Source organism: Stegostoma tigrinum, chromosome 1, assembly GCF_030684315.1.
Source record: "Stegostoma tigrinum isolate sSteTig4 chromosome 1, sSteTig4.hap1, whole genome shotgun sequence".
In the NCBI taxonomy this organism is placed as follows: Eukaryota; Metazoa; Chordata; class Chondrichthyes; order Orectolobiformes; family Stegostomatidae; genus Stegostoma; species Stegostoma tigrinum.
In genome coordinates, this window is record NC_081354.1 from 123,606,134 (window position 1) to 123,623,052 (window position 16,919).

A 16,919-nucleotide genomic window follows, 5' to 3' on the forward strand; every position below is an offset into this window, starting at 1 on the left:
AAGTAAGGATCTGATCGAACTAAGTTGTTAAATAGATCTGAATTATCTTTATTATTGATAAAATGTTATTTGCCAGTTTACATATTAATAGGACAATGAGCAACTAGTTTAACTGCTAACATTGCTATGTATGTACATTCTACCTCTGTCATCTACAATGCTATCTATCACTTTCTGTAACATATATTGTTCAGTGTTCTATTTTCCAAAGTTGGGCAACTGTAAACATGTGAAACATTTGACAGCTGAAAATATTTATATAAAATCCTGGAACTACAAGTTGCTTGTCTCAAAACACCATCATACTATTCACTTCTACATTGGTAGCATATCGAAAATTTGCCCTTTCATCCATACACAAATGCCAGAATCTAAGTAGAAATGCTGGGCTCACATTCCCAGGTAACATCTCCCCACACTTTTCCATACATCTCAATATTCATGGTTCTTACTTTAACACAACATCCGGACAACTCAAGAAGAGTTTTTTTTTGATGAATCGCTTTTCACATCATTTGTGTTGGAAGCTTGACATATTTGCACTAGAAGCTGATTTTATGATACATTCAACTTCCTTCACTCACGGTAATGTTTTTATACCATTTTATAGTGAATGGAATGTATATCCATAAATAATTTGCTGTCATAACATTAAAAATTTGATTGCAGGAGCAACTGCAATTGCTAAGCAGGAAGTTGAATATGAGATATGAATCAGTCTGAAAAGCCATTGTAGAGATAAGAGGTTTATATCTTGCAAGAAAACAGTGTCAAAATATGGAGATCCATGATCATCTGAAAGAAAAACATAAATTAATGTCTCAGATTGACTTCTCACATTATAAATGATTCAGGACAATGCAGAACAAAACAGACAGCAGAAAAACCAAAAGGAAACAGTATAAATTGCCAATTCTTATTACAAAGACTAAATGTGCCGATTTAACAGTCAAAAACATTTCAACATATATTATTTTACTATATTTGTTTCACAGGACAGAACTTCACCTGAAATCTAGACTTAAGCAGCCCCTTTTAACCTTAGCTTTTTACAGATTGGAAAAGGTTCAACACTTGTTGTTGAGTTACAAACCAGAACATGATGTGAGGTTGCTTATTTTTTGCATTGTTATTTATAAAACTGACCTTTCTATTAAATAAATGAGATGCAAAATGAGTAAGCAGGCTATTCTAGATCTAACACAAAACATTGGTCAGTCCTTTAACTCAATCATGACACAATTGCCTCTTGCTCTTAAATATACAAATGACGCTTATAACTGCGGAACTCATATTTCTTTAATTGATTGAGTCAATGAGCTATTTAAGTGTTGCTCTGTACCCTGAAGCAAAATGGTACATTTCCACTTTAAATGTAGTCTTCTTTAGATTTGTGCGGCTTATCACATGGCATATAAATCTGTGCTGAAATACTTGAAAGGAATTTTTAAATGTAAATTATCACATAGTTCACAAGGTTCTGAGGTCTGTGTCCCACCAACCAGTGAATTTGAACAATGGAGGGTATAAATGGCAGCCTGGATTGCAGGGACAGAGTCATGCCCACTTAGCAGTTAGCTCAAGCTCACTTGGATACAAAAGAGGAAATCGCCATGTTCACCTCATCAAAATGGAAAAGACTTCTCCTGCCTTTGCAAATTAGGCAAAGAGAAGGTCCTGTCTGTTCATCTCTGTAAAGGTAAGCTATGAGTTTACAAAGAATAGCATGTTTTCAATAGCGTGACATGGTTTATTTGATACCTGTTAAGATGGAATATGTGTTCCTTACAGATATTTTTAACCAACATTTTCAAATGTGTTATGGAACCTGGCCTTCTAGCTCAGAGTAGGGATATATCAGCACCACAAGAATTCTCAAACATTTTTATGAATTCAAAGTTCATTATCTGCCAGTGTAGAATTCGCCAAATCATCAGCCTGGGATTCTGGATTATAGTCAGGTGACATCACCTCTATGCCAGTTTCTCCCTGTTTTGTAGTCTTTATGCTCCTAGACTATAGGCGCTGATACACTGATAATATCATGAGCATGTGTTTTAAAGATACTGACTGGAGAGATAACACAACATCCCTCTTTTTCCCCAAGAATATCCTGAACAAATACTCATGGTTGTACATAAGCATGTGTTGTCTAGTAATAGTTACATGAACATATAAAACAGCGTTTGCAAGACCGCCAGCTTAAACTTCAATGTAATGCTTTGGAGATCTGACAACTCATTGTGATTTGGTGATTGTATAAACCAATTTGAAAGGTGCGCATTGTTCTCTATTGCAACAAGTTGTTTGGCAACTTGGCTGTCCTCTGCTGGTAGCTGTAACTTTCCATCACCACATAAGCATCACTGCCAGTGTTTTCTTCCTCACTCTCTTTGTGTATGAATGGAGTGTTGTACTTTGGTGTGACCTGGCTTACATTCCTTCATAATTAAGCATCATGATCAGTAGTGACTTTGCATAATCTGGGCAAGCTGTGTACTCTAGCAACCTTTGCTGGTGTCTAGGTATTTGCATTTATCCACTGCAGCAAGGTGGCAATCCATGGAAAGGGAACTTCTGCCAGCATCTTCTATCTCCTCCACAATGAGATGTTGGCAATGGTCCTCACTGGTGGTAATATGATAGAATTCTTTGAGGCCAAGACAGTGATAAAGCAAAGATGTAACATCGCTCCTACTCTTTTCTCCATCACCACCATTCTTTATCTTGTGCAGAACAAACTTCCCGCTCGTCTGAACAATGTCCACAGAATGGACAGAAAACCTTTCTACCTCAATTGGTTATAGGTTTGCATTTGCCTTTCAAGTTTAAGTTGTGCTGGAGATAGTAAATCCCTTCTTCAATGTTGGTGCACAAAACTCCTGTTTTGTTAGTCAACACCTAATAACTGTTGTATTGATAATGCATACCATATGTTATTGACCAAACTATTTGAACATGGAGAATGGGGTAACAATATGATGTGTATCAAACCCTGCTTTGCATGCATGTCTTGAAATAATTAGCCAGTGAGCTATAATCCATTGTTCAATGTTATTCATTCTGGGATAGTGAACTGAAAGTAACTGTCACCGACTGTATACATAAGTCAACTTATTGAGTTGCTAAATCATTGAACACTAGTAAGTATTAGAGAAGTAACCTAGTACAAGGATTGCTCAGGCACCTTGAACAGGACTATTTGTAATTTCAACCAAAAAGTGAATGGAACATCATGTGGGTATTGAGATTCTCTCCGTTGCTGGTGTTGATAAGTTTGGCATGTCTCACATACATTTGCAAGTTTTTGAATATCGTGATTCATCCCTAATTGGCACACAGATTCGTGATTAGCTGTTTTGTGTGTTTAATATCCATATGTCCCTGATATAACATGGACATGATATCTGGACATAATACTTTTGGTATGAGGAACTGTTTGCCCTTGAAAATGGCATGCTGTGATATACCAGGGTCATATTTGTATGGACAAAATGAATGGTACTTCTTTAATATGTCAAGTCATTGCTGCAGCATTTCTTCAGAAGCTATTCACTGCAGATAGTTTCACTGACTTTAGCTAAAGTGTACTCACTTAGCCAATCTATATTGGTCTGCATTTTTGTTATGGCATCTTCACCAATATTATTCCGCCTGTTTTTGTGTCATTTGCAAGTGTAACCATTGTGCCTTTGCTCCCTTCATCTAAGTCTTTGATATAAAGTATAAAGAATTTGAGGAACCAGCACCGATCTCTGTATAACCCCTCTCGCCACATCCTGCCATTCTGAAACACATCAATTTAGGCATTCTCTTTGTTGTCTGCCACTGAGCCAATCTTCTACTACATCACCCCCCACACCATGAGCTCCTTCTTTACACAATAACTTTTTATGTGTCACCTTCTCAACTGACGTGTGGAAATCCAAGCACAGCACATCAACAGCCTCTCCTTCAACCACAATGCATGCCGCACCTTCAAAGAATTTCAATACATTGGTTAAAAGAAATTTCCTTTCCACAAAACCATGCTGGCTCTTCCTGATTATTTTGCAAGTGCCCGGTTACTACCGCTCTAATGATTGATTCTGATAATAGACATCAGCTCGTTGCTGTTAGATTCCTGTTTCCTGCCTCCCTCCCTTACAGAATACTTGCTTCCTTTCAATCCAATGGAAGCTTTCCAGAATCTAATGCGTTTTGGAAAATTAACACCAATGCATCTATTGCCTCATTAATCAGCTCGTTTAAATTCCTAAGATGAAGTTCATCAGGATCCGAGTTCTTATCAACTTCCACCTCCATCAATTTGCTCAATACCACATCCTTAGTGATTATAATTTCACCATGCTCTTCACTTCCTTCAAACTCCTGATTTACTGGGATTTTTATTTTGTCTGCTATTGTGAAGACAAAGGCAGTATAATTATTTATAACCTTCACCATCTCTTTGACTCGACACTTGCACCTTAGAGAACCAAAACTCACTTTACTCACTGGACCCAAAACGTTAACTCTGTTTTTTCCTTCACAGATGCTGCCAGGCCCGTTGAGCTTTTCCAGCAACTTTGTTTTTGCTCACTTTACTTTTTCCTTTTCAAACACCAAGATAAACTCTTACTATTAGTTATTTTTACACTTCTATCTAGCATCCTCTCCTGTTTAAATTAATTTGTTCTGATTAACCTTACAGTCATTCTTTGCCATTATTTTTATTTTAACTAGTCATATGATCTTCAACTCAGCTCAGTGAAATTATATTCTTTTCCTAAGTTGAAACTATCCTCAACTTTCCAGTTAACCATAGGTGGTGGTTCCTCTCTTTGGAATGTTTCTTTATAGTAGGAATGTACTTATTCTGAGTGGGTTGGTGAGCTCATTTGGGTGGATGGCTAGTTTGCAATACAGAATGATGCCAGTGTGGGTTCAATTCCTACACAAGTTGAGGTTACTATTAAAGACTCTTCTTCTTAGCCTCCCCCTCACCTGAAGCATGGTGACCCTCAGGTCTAACCACCATCAGTGTCTCTCTCTCTCTCTCTCTCTCTCTCTCTGTCACTAATGAGAGAACAGTCGGACAGGACTATGACAACTTTACCTTTTTTATCAACTTTTTGCTTATTTTGAGTATGCTGAAATGTCCCTTTAAATATCTGTCACTCTTTCTTGACTATTTATCTCCTAGCCTAATATTTATGTTCACACCAATTAATGCAGCTTTTATGCCTATATAGTTGCCATTCTTTAAAGTTTAAAATACAAGGTTTAGATCCAATCATCCCCCTTTCAAACTGGATGCAAAATTTAATCATTTTGTGGTCACTGCTACCCAGGCATATCCTAACTCTGTGGTTATTAATAGTGTGCTGCTGTTTGGCAGTTCTGGAATATGTCACTCAAAATAACTACCTCAAAAGCATTCTATGAAACCCACATCCAGGAACTAATGATGGTATGACATTACCAGTTTATATGTTGAATGTAGTCACCCATAGTTATTGCTGTTCCTTTATAAGAAGTACCTAGTATTTTTTGCATACTTTGTCCCATACTGTGACTAATGACTTATTTCGCCTAATATTCCTTATTTACTCCTAATCAAATCTACATCTTGATCTCCTCAACCAAGGTCATATCTAACTATTACACAAATGCCATCCTTGATAAACAGTGCTACCACTCCAACTTTCCTTAGCTTCCCATTCTTTTTGAATATCAGATAACCCTTATTATTCAGGACCATTATTATTCATTACTATCCTATAGCCAATTTTTGTAATGGTTATCAACACCACATGCATTGAGATAAAAAGCCTTTATGTTTTGTCTTTTTGTTATCTTGATACATCTAGCCTTGATTTCTTTTTTATCTCTCCATCCCTTCCTCTGATCCTTATTTGCCATAATGTATAACTATTTTCCTCTCTTACCATGTCTCTCCTCTTTGACATCAGGAATCTTTCCACATTTGGTCCCTTGCCTGTCACTATTTGCCTTAAATCCAACAGATGTTTAGTACACTTAGCAATTATATGTAAACATTGTATTCATAGGCACATAAGTGTCTGGAGTAGCGTTAAACCATGAGATCACAAAAAAAGGAAAAATACCAAGGCCCATTACCCAAATCATCACACACCCACCCTCAACCAAACATGACCATCCCAATTTTTCTTCCATCCCCATCACTACCTCACTCCATCGCCCTGTCCCGCATAGATCTTCCTCCAACCCACCAACTCCACCTGCACTACCCAGGAATCTGCAATTCAAAGCAGTGCATAGCGATCATGCTTCAATGCCAGAAAATGCAGTTTATGCTATAATGCACCCTGATGCTTTTGTGATAACCCCATCCCCCTACAATGAATACACTAATAGGGGAGGTTAAGCTACACACTCAGCTTAACAATTTACCAAGTAATCCTTCAAAGTAAACACAGTACCTGTAATGCCCATCTTCATCATGTGACTGAAATCTGACCTTAGATTGCTTAAATTGAATTGTTTAAATGTACAACACTGGAATTCAAATTAAGTTGCTGTTAGGCCACCTGGGGAAGACTTCCAGGCTGTCAAAAGCCTGCTTCAGAACTTTTATCTCTGTCTCTACTTTACTGCCTCAGAGCAGCCTACAATGAATTTAATAATATACTTCATAAGGTGAAGGTCTTTGAGATGTGAAAGAAGCAATAAGGGAATAATAGTGACAACAATTTTTGTACCTTAGATCATTCATCAAACAAAAGGAATAGATGTACTTCTGACAATTCAGCTTATTCCTTCCCAAGTAGAATGGACTTGCTGAGAAAAGTAGCAATTTGTCATTCTGCTTATAAATTATTGTGCAAACCCAACATGGAAGTCATTACATAGAAAAAAACTTGGCTGTGCTGAAGGGAATAATCAGCAATCTGTCCCAAAAAAAGCGCCAAAGTCAGAAAATCTTTTTGACTTTGAGTCAAGAAAGGCAAGGTATAATGAAGTTAAATTGACTGACAATGTCTAATTAGAACAAATGATCACACATCTAAAAGCTTCAATAATGCAAATATAACAAGTTTCATTTTAACACTATCCAATCAGAAGTTGGACAAATGCTAAAACTCAATACTACCCAGTTAAAAAAAATCCTTACCACTGACAAATAATTCCATGTGCTGCATAATATGAGAAAAAACTGACTTGTGCGTTGCCGTAAGTTTATTGTACTAAGCAAATAACTTACTTCCTGTCTCATCCACCATCTACAAGGCACAATTCAGGAGAGTGATGAAATACTCCCAAGTCCAGCATCAATCCAGGAGCTAAACACCACCCAGGACAAAGCAGACCACGCGATTGACAGCCCATCTAATATCTTTGATATTCACTCCGCCACTACCAATACATAGCAACAGTGGTGTACACCATTTACAAGTTACACTATAGCAGCTCACCAACATTGCCGTGACACAACCATCCAAACCCATGACCCCTACCACCTAGAAGAACAAGGTCAGCAGATATATGTGAGAATAGCAAACTACAATTTCTCACTAAACCCCGCATTATTCTGATTGCAAACTACATCATCTTCCTTCACTATCACTGAGTCAAAATCCCAGAAGTCCCTCCTTGACAGTAGTGTGGGCCTACCTACATATCAGGCAGTGCAGCAGTTCAGGAAGGTAGCTCAGCACCAACTTGGCAATGGGAAGGATAATACATGCTGACCTAGTCAGCAACACCCACATCCCATGAACAAATAACAACAGGTAGACAATAGAATAGATGACAGAGGATCATTTTGTGTCTTACCAAGTGAAGGAAATAGGATAAGTCCCAAAAATGATATTGGAATTTTCTATGTGCCAATCACTTCCTTAATCAAAAATTGTCCTCAATTTCCTTGCTTCTTTCAAATAGGAACATATTTCCTATAATTTGAAGCCAACATCAGATTTTTTCCAAAAGAATTCCAACATAAATTACTACAACATTGACAGATTAACTCAGAGGGACCACAAACTGGCTGATATGGAAAATAGTTTGGAAAACATCACCCAGGTGCAGAAGTAATGTTGTTTCGAAGCAACGGCTAGAGACATTTAGCAGCTTACATGGAGTATCTAACCATGCTATACCACCCTCAGAAGAATTTAAACTGGCTTAGAACGGAAAAGTAGTTACATTCCCCATATTAGAACACCCCCACTTCACAAAGTTTTGCTTCTGGACTGCTCTTATAAAGTGAGAGAACTCACTGCAAATCCAGAACTTGCTTGATTTTGATGTTCTTGCCTGATATAACAAATTCATTTTTTAAAGTCATCATACAAAAATGCTCATATAATATTTTAATGACTAGCGCAAGTACTGAAAGGTAAGCTTGAAGCTGAAGGGTGAAAACATCATTTGCAGCAGGAAAACCAAGATGCCTGTGTCAGCTGGTCCATTCTCCTTATTTGAATGAACAGGACAATAGGACATCATTTTTGCCATGATATAAGTGAAGTCCAAAAAACTTTAAAAAGAAATTTGGACATCCAGTTCTTAACTGAAGGACTTACTACTCAAGATTTCATGATTTAAGCAAAAATCATCAGTGTTCAAGAATTAAGCAAAACAAGTACTATTCACTGAACATTATTTTTCATACACTTTTTTGGTTAGAAAGAAGTCTCAATGGATCACTTTCTGTTCTACTCTTGCTCTTTTATAAGAGTTTCGCTGATACCTCACAGGATCTTGAAGGTTTTTTGACTTCTGTGACCAAGGAGTTCTCTTCAGCATCCCCACTATTCGATGAGATATGAGACTATTTTGGGTCCTTCCACTAGCATCTGACTAAGTGATCCTCTAACCTTCCTTAAGCATCTCACAGTTCTAGAAACCATAGCTCAAGCAGTGACCTCATTGCATTCTTTCAAAGTAACTCCAACTTAGAAATATCTCTAAATTTCCGACAGTCCTGTGTTCCCAGTCCATACCTTCTGTACAGCTCCTAATCCAAACTTCAGTGCTTGGTTCAAAGCTGCTTTCAAGCTGGCTAATTGCTTGTGTGAGACAAATGAAACATAGAGCAAATAAATTCAAATCAAAAGTGTACCTCCAAAGTAATGTTGTACACCCAGGATGTTCCAGACATCAAATTTAATTAATAACTTAATAACCTAATTAAAAGCTTTTCCATTCACTTTGAGCAAAATCATAGAGCAAAGTTGGTGAATCTCTGCGTAAATTTCTGACTTATTAACATTTCGGAATAGGATAGAAATATGACTGTGGAAAATGGCCGAAAAGACATGAGAAAAAGACAGATGCACAGATTGCTACTGTAAGGACAAACATCAACTCAAACTTTTTAAACTGTTTCAACTGGTTATTGCCATTTCTGTGTAATCCTATCTAGTTATTAAAATGGACGAATTAATTCCATTTGGACATAAGACAGCACTGGCTCATGGCTCAATTGGTAGCCAATTCACGTCTAAGTCAGAACATTCTTGGTTCAATGTCCACCCAAGACATTCGCATACCCAACCACACCGAGAGAGTGCTGCACTGGCAGAGGTATTGGTTTTTGGATGAGATGGTGAATTGACTCTAGATAAAACTCACATATCATCGGTCAATGGAGGATCCCACCAGAAGATCAGCGGGCTATAACTTTATGTTCGAGGAATTGTGAGCTTGCCTATTTCTGAACATTACATTCCTACCTCCTGAAAGAACCATGCCCATGGGTTAATAAAATGTGAGGCTGGATGAACACAGCAGGCCAAGCAGCATCTCAGGAGCACAAAAGCTGACATTTTGGGCCTAGGCCCTTCATCAGAGAGGGGGGTGGGGTGAGGGTTCTGGAATAAATAGAGAGAGAGGGGGAAGGCGGACCGAAGATGGAGAGAAAAGAAGATAGATGGAGAGGAGAGTATAGGTGGGGAGGTAGGGAGGGGATATGTCAGTCCAGGGGAGACGGACAGGTCAAGGAGGTGGGATGAGGTTAGTAGGTAGGAGATGGAGGTGCGGCTTGGAGTGGGAGGAAGGGATGGGTGAGAGGAAGAACAGGTTAGGGAGGCAGAGACAGGTTGTACTGGTTTTGGGATGCAGTGGGTGGAGGGGAAGAGCTGGGCTGGTTGTGTGGTGCAGTGGGGGGAGGGGACAAACTGGGCTGGTTTTGGGATGCAGTGGGGGAAGGGGAGATTAGCTTCCTGCCAGGGAATCAGGGTCAGCATGGATTCAGGGACATGTAAGGTGGGTGGATGCCAGGGCTGGCAGGATAAAAGTCTTATATCCAATTGCTAGGACATCAGCCCAGATCTATTCACAATTGTTAGACACCTACCCCTAGGCCATGTCTCAGCCATATGTCTGATTTTATTAAACAAAACTAATTTTTAACTTGTAAAAGTGGAAGATCAGGGAATATTTCAATCCTGCCAGTTACAGCAGCCTCTTCTCTTTCCTAATAAACTCATTCCCTTCCCCCATGTGCAGCACCATCTCCAAGTTAAAAACTCCCAAGGGGTGACTTTCCTTGTTTCTTTAGTATGGCAGAACCATTCACCATGGTCCAATAATTAAAGTTGATGTCTTTAGTAAATATTTACAACAATGTAACTCAGAAAATGTTGACCAAAGCAGTTTTTTAGTGATATAATCACTAGCAATGTTAATTTTATTTACATTTGCATTTGTGAGCATATGTGGTCTTTATATTTGTAAACCCTACCAGACATCCTGGCTATCTTCCTCTTCAAATAATCACTTTTGGTAAACATATATCAGTGATAGAGTCCAAATATCAGCTCTGTGTTTATATACACATGCTGGTCTCTACATTGCAAGCACTCATTGGTCACTCAGTTCAAAGAAAAGGATTTCTGTTTGAAAACAGTCACCAGTATTATTGCTCAACATTCAGATATATTAGTCTGAACTTCCACCAGTGTTTCTCCAGTGAAACCTCAGAAAAGCAATTTATTCATAACAGACACTCTATTTGTACAGTTTCTTTTGCCACTTTTACAGGATAAGGTTGATTAAGACCTATCGATATTTCATAAACGTGATTAGGGAAAAACTGAATAAAAAGTCTTTCCTTGAATATATTCATTCCTTTGAAAGTGGATTAATTAATACTAGAAGCAGCTAATAAAAATCTGATGTTGCTTGATATGTTTTTTTGTTGAGGTCACAAGTGAGAAATACTTAAATTGCGGAGTGAGTATTTTGTTCCTCTGAAGAGTTAGTGAACTGATTTAAGCAGGAGTGTTTAGATGGTGGAGATGGACGGTCCAGGCATAGTATATAGTTGTCATGTAAAGTTTAATTTCAAAGTACAATTAATTTTCCATTCCACGAACTAAGTTGAGATGTAATCCTTTCAAATGTGGATCTGTTGTTAAATAAAAGTAAACACATGGGAAAACATGCAGGGCTTCAGGGTGAAGCCAGGGGAGTAGGACAAGATGAGTTGCACTTTTGGCAAAGCAGCACAGACTGAACGGGTCTGAATAGCCTCTATCTATGATTGTAACCATTTATGATTCTGTGACGTTGTTACATTGCAAAGTAGTAGATGATACAATGGGGTAGCATGAATTCCATTAAGGAAAACATGATAAACATGTTCTTTAATACCATTTATAATATTCCTTACATGCCAACCAACCAGATAAATGGATAAACACTCTGTCATTGAGGGACCGCCTGTTCCTTACTTTTCCTGGAAAGACTGTTAGCTGACAAGAGACATCCACGGCATCCGGTGCAGACAAAGCCAAGTCCTGCTCTAATAAGCACAAATTACAAAATTATAACAAAGTTTCTTACATTCAGCCAAAGGTGATTATGGGTGTTCAACTGAGAATTGAATTTTAGCATGTTATCATAAAGCCTTGAAAAATATGTTCCTCCAGGGAAGGCAAACATCGTGACATTGTAAGGCTGATTGTGCAGAGTGCCAGGGCTAAGTTCTGCTTCTTATAACCGTGTTATGCTGCACAAGCTGGCCAACTGTGTGAAGGAAACCCAATTTTGGCTTTGCTAATCAAATTGATTACCAAGAATGAAATGGCCTTTCTTCCTCATTACTTTAAATGAAAACCCAAGAAGAATTCATTGAGTTCATGAAACGCCAAACATTTTAGATATGACAAAAATAAAGCTAGGTGCAATTCTTAAGATATTAATGTCTGTGCTAAAATTATTTTGTGACTCTGCCTTGAAGTTTACTATTAAATAATTCACCTACACCAAGGAACTGCCAACTACATTTGTTATAAAAGCATTGGAAAACCTCTAGATACTGAATAAAGCTCTCAAAGGTCCGATCTACAGCAGAGCATGGAACATAGTTGGAATTTCAAAAGACTTTGAATGGACTCAGATTCAGCTACAAGGCAAAATGGTCCTCCACCCACTCACTACATTGAATGGAAAGATTAGTGTTAATGTTTGGCAACTGAGCAATGTTTTTCACCGAGTGGATTCTGCAACGTTCCACTAAAAAGATATCCAAATAAAAAAATTTGTATTGATGGCATACAAAAGTAAGTTTTAGACATTAGATGAACATGTATTGGAAGCAGAAGTGTTGCTATTTAGTGAACACTGCAAAAGACTCAATTATCTTGTCTTCATACTACTTGTCAGATCCCTCTCAAAACGATCAAGACTATTAAGAGTATCTTTGTCAAATAACCACAGGGCAGGCAAACAAGCAAAAGCCAGAAAGCTTCAGCTTCCAGAAACTGTTAAACACTGAGCAGTTTGTATCTGTGTACTGTAATTTGCTGTTTTTGTTAAAGGCCTGTAAATAGAAGCTTTAGAGGTTGAATATTGCAAAACTGTTCCAAACAAGGTTAAAAATGAATAATGTGGCATTAACACACCTCAGAACTGTAATAAAGAAAACTTTAAAGTCAGAGGGTGAAAAAGTGAAAGAAAAAGAAAAATGAGGAAAAGTTGCATTCACATAACCTTGTTCATGACTTCAGAACATCCCAAAGCTTTACAGACAACGAAGTATCTCCGAAACATAAACTTCTCCCTTCGTGACCCCATTTTGGCGCTTTGACCTTGCCCCAACTCCAAAGAGGAGCGGGGCCTGTGAAAGTTGGGAGTGGGAAGTGTGAAGTTATTAGTGAGGGATTTGTGAGGGACAGAGTTGAGAGACCAGAGTGGGGGAAAGGGCAGATGGTTAGGGGAGGGATTGAAATGCCTGTGGTACAGGTTGGGGAAGAGGGAATTAACCTTTGAGAGCAGGGGAGGGGTCTTTCCATTTAATGTACAGTGTTTTTAACTAAAAAGGATTTACCTTTCTGCTGTACTTCTCAGGAGAGTATTTGGGCCTCAATCAAATAGAAACGTAGACATTAAAAAATAGAATATAGCAACCAGAGGTCAATCATCCCCTTGAACTGTTCAGCCAAGATAATGACCATCATCTACAAGGCACAAGTCAGGAATGTGATGGAATACTCCCCACTTGCCTGGATGAATGCAGCTCCAACAACAGTCAAGAAGCTCAATGCCATCCAGGACTAAGCAGCCTCCATGATTGGCACTACATCGACAAACATTCACTCCCTTCACCACCGATGCTCAATAGCAGCAGTGTGTTCTGTCTAGAAGATGCAGAAATTCACCAAAAATCCTGGACAGCACCTTCCAAAGCCATGACCAATTCCATCTGGAAGGACAAGGGCAGCGGATACATAGGAATGCCACCACTAGCAAGTTCCCCTCCAAGCCACTCAACATCCTGACTTGAAAATATATCTTTCCGTTCCTTCACTGTTGCTGGGTCAAGATTCTGGAAATTCCTCCCTAAGGGCATTGTGGATCTACCTACAGTTCATGGGTTGCAGTTTTCTGAGAAGGCAACTAACTATCACCTTCTCAAAGGCAACTAGGGACAGGAAATAAATGCTGGACCAGCCAGTGACACCCACCTCCCAAGTCCCACTAGTGAGTTTTAAAAAAATGACGATCATCTAACTCAGTTCCCTGTTCCTGCTTTCTCCCCATATCCTGCAGACCCTTTAGTCCCCCAAGTGCTATATCCAACTCCTTCTTGAAATCGTACGATGTTTTGGCCTTGACTGCGTCTATGTTAGCAAATTCCACAGGATCACCACTCTCTAGGTGGAGAATTTATCCTCATCTCAGTCCCAAATGGTTTACGCCATGTTCTCAGATCGTGATCTCTGTTTCTGGGCTCTCACACCATCAAGAACATCCTTCCTGCATCCACCTTGTCTAGTTCTTACATATTTCTTACATATTTCTATGAGATCCTCGCTCATTTTAATATACTTTTGTGAATATAATCCTATACTCCAGTCTCTCTCTCTCTGTACATCAGTCCCCTCATCCCAAGAATGAGCCTAGTAAACCTACTTTGCACTCCCTCAATAACCAGAACATTCTCCCTCAATGAAGGAGATCAAAACTGCATGCACAACTTGAGACATGGTCTTCCTGAGGCCCTGCACAATTGTAGCAAGACATTCCTGCTCCTGTATTCAAACCCGCTCACTATGAAGGCCAACATGCTATTTGCCTTCTTCACTGCCTGCTGCAACTTCATGCTTAATTTCAGCCACTGGGTACAAGGACACTCAGGTCTCATTGCACCTCCCCCTTTTCTAATTTGTCACCTTTCAGATAGTAATCTGCCTTCTTAATCCACATTAAACTGCATCTGCCATGTATTTGCCTACTTACAATTCACAATGAAGCTTCCATGCATCCTCCTCACAGCATAGTGTCTCACCCAGCTTTGTGTCATCTGTTACATCCCCTATCAAAAAATACTACAAGCAGCAAGAGGAACCATACAGCTATTAGCTCTCTCACTGAGCCTGAGGCTGCAGCTGAAGCAGAGCCGCCTCAGGGCTCACAGCCTCAAGATTTTCACCGATGCCTTTACTGAAGATTATTTGTGAAACTTTCCAGTATTGTAATGTAGGAAACTTCACAGCCAATTTGGAAAGAACAAGCTCTACAGGGAGCAATGTCATAATTACCAAATAATCTTCTTTATTTGCTGAACAACAGATGAAAATTGATCAAGACACCAGGGTCAAATCCCCTATTTTTCTTCAAAGTAGTGCAAACTAGGCCTTGGTTTAACATTACAGACAAAATGTGCCACCTCTGCCTGTGTAGCACTTTCTTAGTCCTGCACCGAGATTTTTAGCCTCAAGTTTCAGGGGCAGAAGTGAATTCACAAACTTGTCTTGAAACCAAGTGTAAAATCAACTGAATACTAATGCTTTACATGTCAACTCCAATTTAGGGTAGCACACATGGAATCAAAAGGAATTCATTGAAGATGAGAAATTTAATTTGTGTATGATAATACAAAATAGTAAAGACCAGACATCATGAGAAATGATTGAATATTGGTCCTTATAGGGATTTGGGTGCCCTTATATTCAAGGTTCCTTGCAGGTACAGAAAGCAATTAGAAAGACAAATGGTATGTTGGCCTTTATTGCAACAGTCAGGACATCGTGTTGCAATTGATAAGGCTATGCCCAGACTATTGTGTAGTTTTGTCTCCTTACTGAAGGAAGGATGTGCATGTCTTACAAAGGGTACGATGGGAGTTCATTGATTCATGGGAAGAGAAGACTGTGTTCAAGTACAAAGTTTATAAGATTGTTATGTTTTGAGTCAGCCTCTTTAATGTAGGATAAGATGGAAGAATGAAAGGTGTCACGTGGGCTGTTCTATAAGCTTCGTAATTATAAAACAGCTCTCTCATCACATGAATCAGTCAACTATCATAGAGACTATTTCGCTTCAATTTTTATGCCACTGAAGTGAATGGTAGACATTACTGTTCAATGGATAAACTTAATGCTTATTATTAACTTTATTGTTGAACCAATAGGAATTCCACATTGAAACTAGCATGACTGACAAAGTCTTTCAAGTCCAATTCTGGAGTAGCCAATAAGGCGGCACATAGCCCCAGAACTTTCTTTCGACTTGAGGTTGGGTTCCCAGATCCTGCTCATTCAATTTTTTTTTCAGTATTTGAATATCTAATGAAATTTCTATTGCCCCACTCTGCTTTCTAAGTGCTGTGCATAGCAGCAGGAGTAAAACAGACTTGAGGAAAGGGGTGCTGTTGAAATAATAATGATAGCAACTGGTTGCAATAATAGAGACTTCCATAGCTCTATAAAAAGTGAAGCAGCATAAGCATTCACATCAACTGTGAGTAGCTCAGTGGTTAGCACTGCTGCCTCGCTGATTCCAGACACAGGCAACTGTGTGTGGAGTTTGCACATTCTCCCCCTGTCTGTGTGGGTTTCCTCCCACAGTCGAAAAATGTGCAGGTTAAGTGGATTGACCATGCTAAATTGCCCATAGTGTTGTCTTAAGTATCAAATTGTCTGGCACATTTGTTAAACAAACAATTTTGCAATGGTCTTCCATAAGGTAGAAAACATGCTATCGCATAATAGATTTGTGTACAATATATAGTCATATAGAGTCAGAGTTTTACAACACAGAGACAGGCCCTTCAGCCCAAACTGGTCCGAGCCAGCCAAATGTCAATCCCATCCTAAGCCAATTTTCTTACACTTGGCCCATACCCTCCAAAACCTTTCCTATCCGTGTATTCATCCAAATCCCTTTAAATGTTGTTAAAGTACCCACCTCGACCACTTCTGCTGGCAGCTCATTCCATTTGTTTACCACCCTCTGCATAAAAATGTCGCTCCTCAGGTTCTCACGTATTGTTTCTCCTCTTACCTTAAACTGATGCCCTCTGGTCCTCAATTCCCCATCACTGGGCAAAGGACTGAGTGCATTCACCCTTTCCATGCCTCTCATGATCTCATACACTTCAAAGAAATCCCTCCTCAGTCTTCCACACGCTAAAGAAAAGAGTACTATCTTGTTCAACCTCT

At 39.0% G+C, this 16,919-nt stretch overlaps 1 protein-coding gene across 1 annotated transcript in view; it reads right to left on the reverse strand.

The window, feature by feature from the left end:
* Positions 1-697: 697 nt before the first annotated feature.
* The window catches only part of LOC125459762 (uncharacterized), a 119,527-nt gene continuing 103,305 nt past the window's right edge, over positions 698-16,919 (reverse strand). Inside the window, exon 7 of the mRNA XM_059648356.1 lies at positions 698-795. The gene's annotated coding sequence lies outside the window, so the exon portion shown is untranslated. The remainder of the gene's footprint in view (positions 796-16,919) is intronic.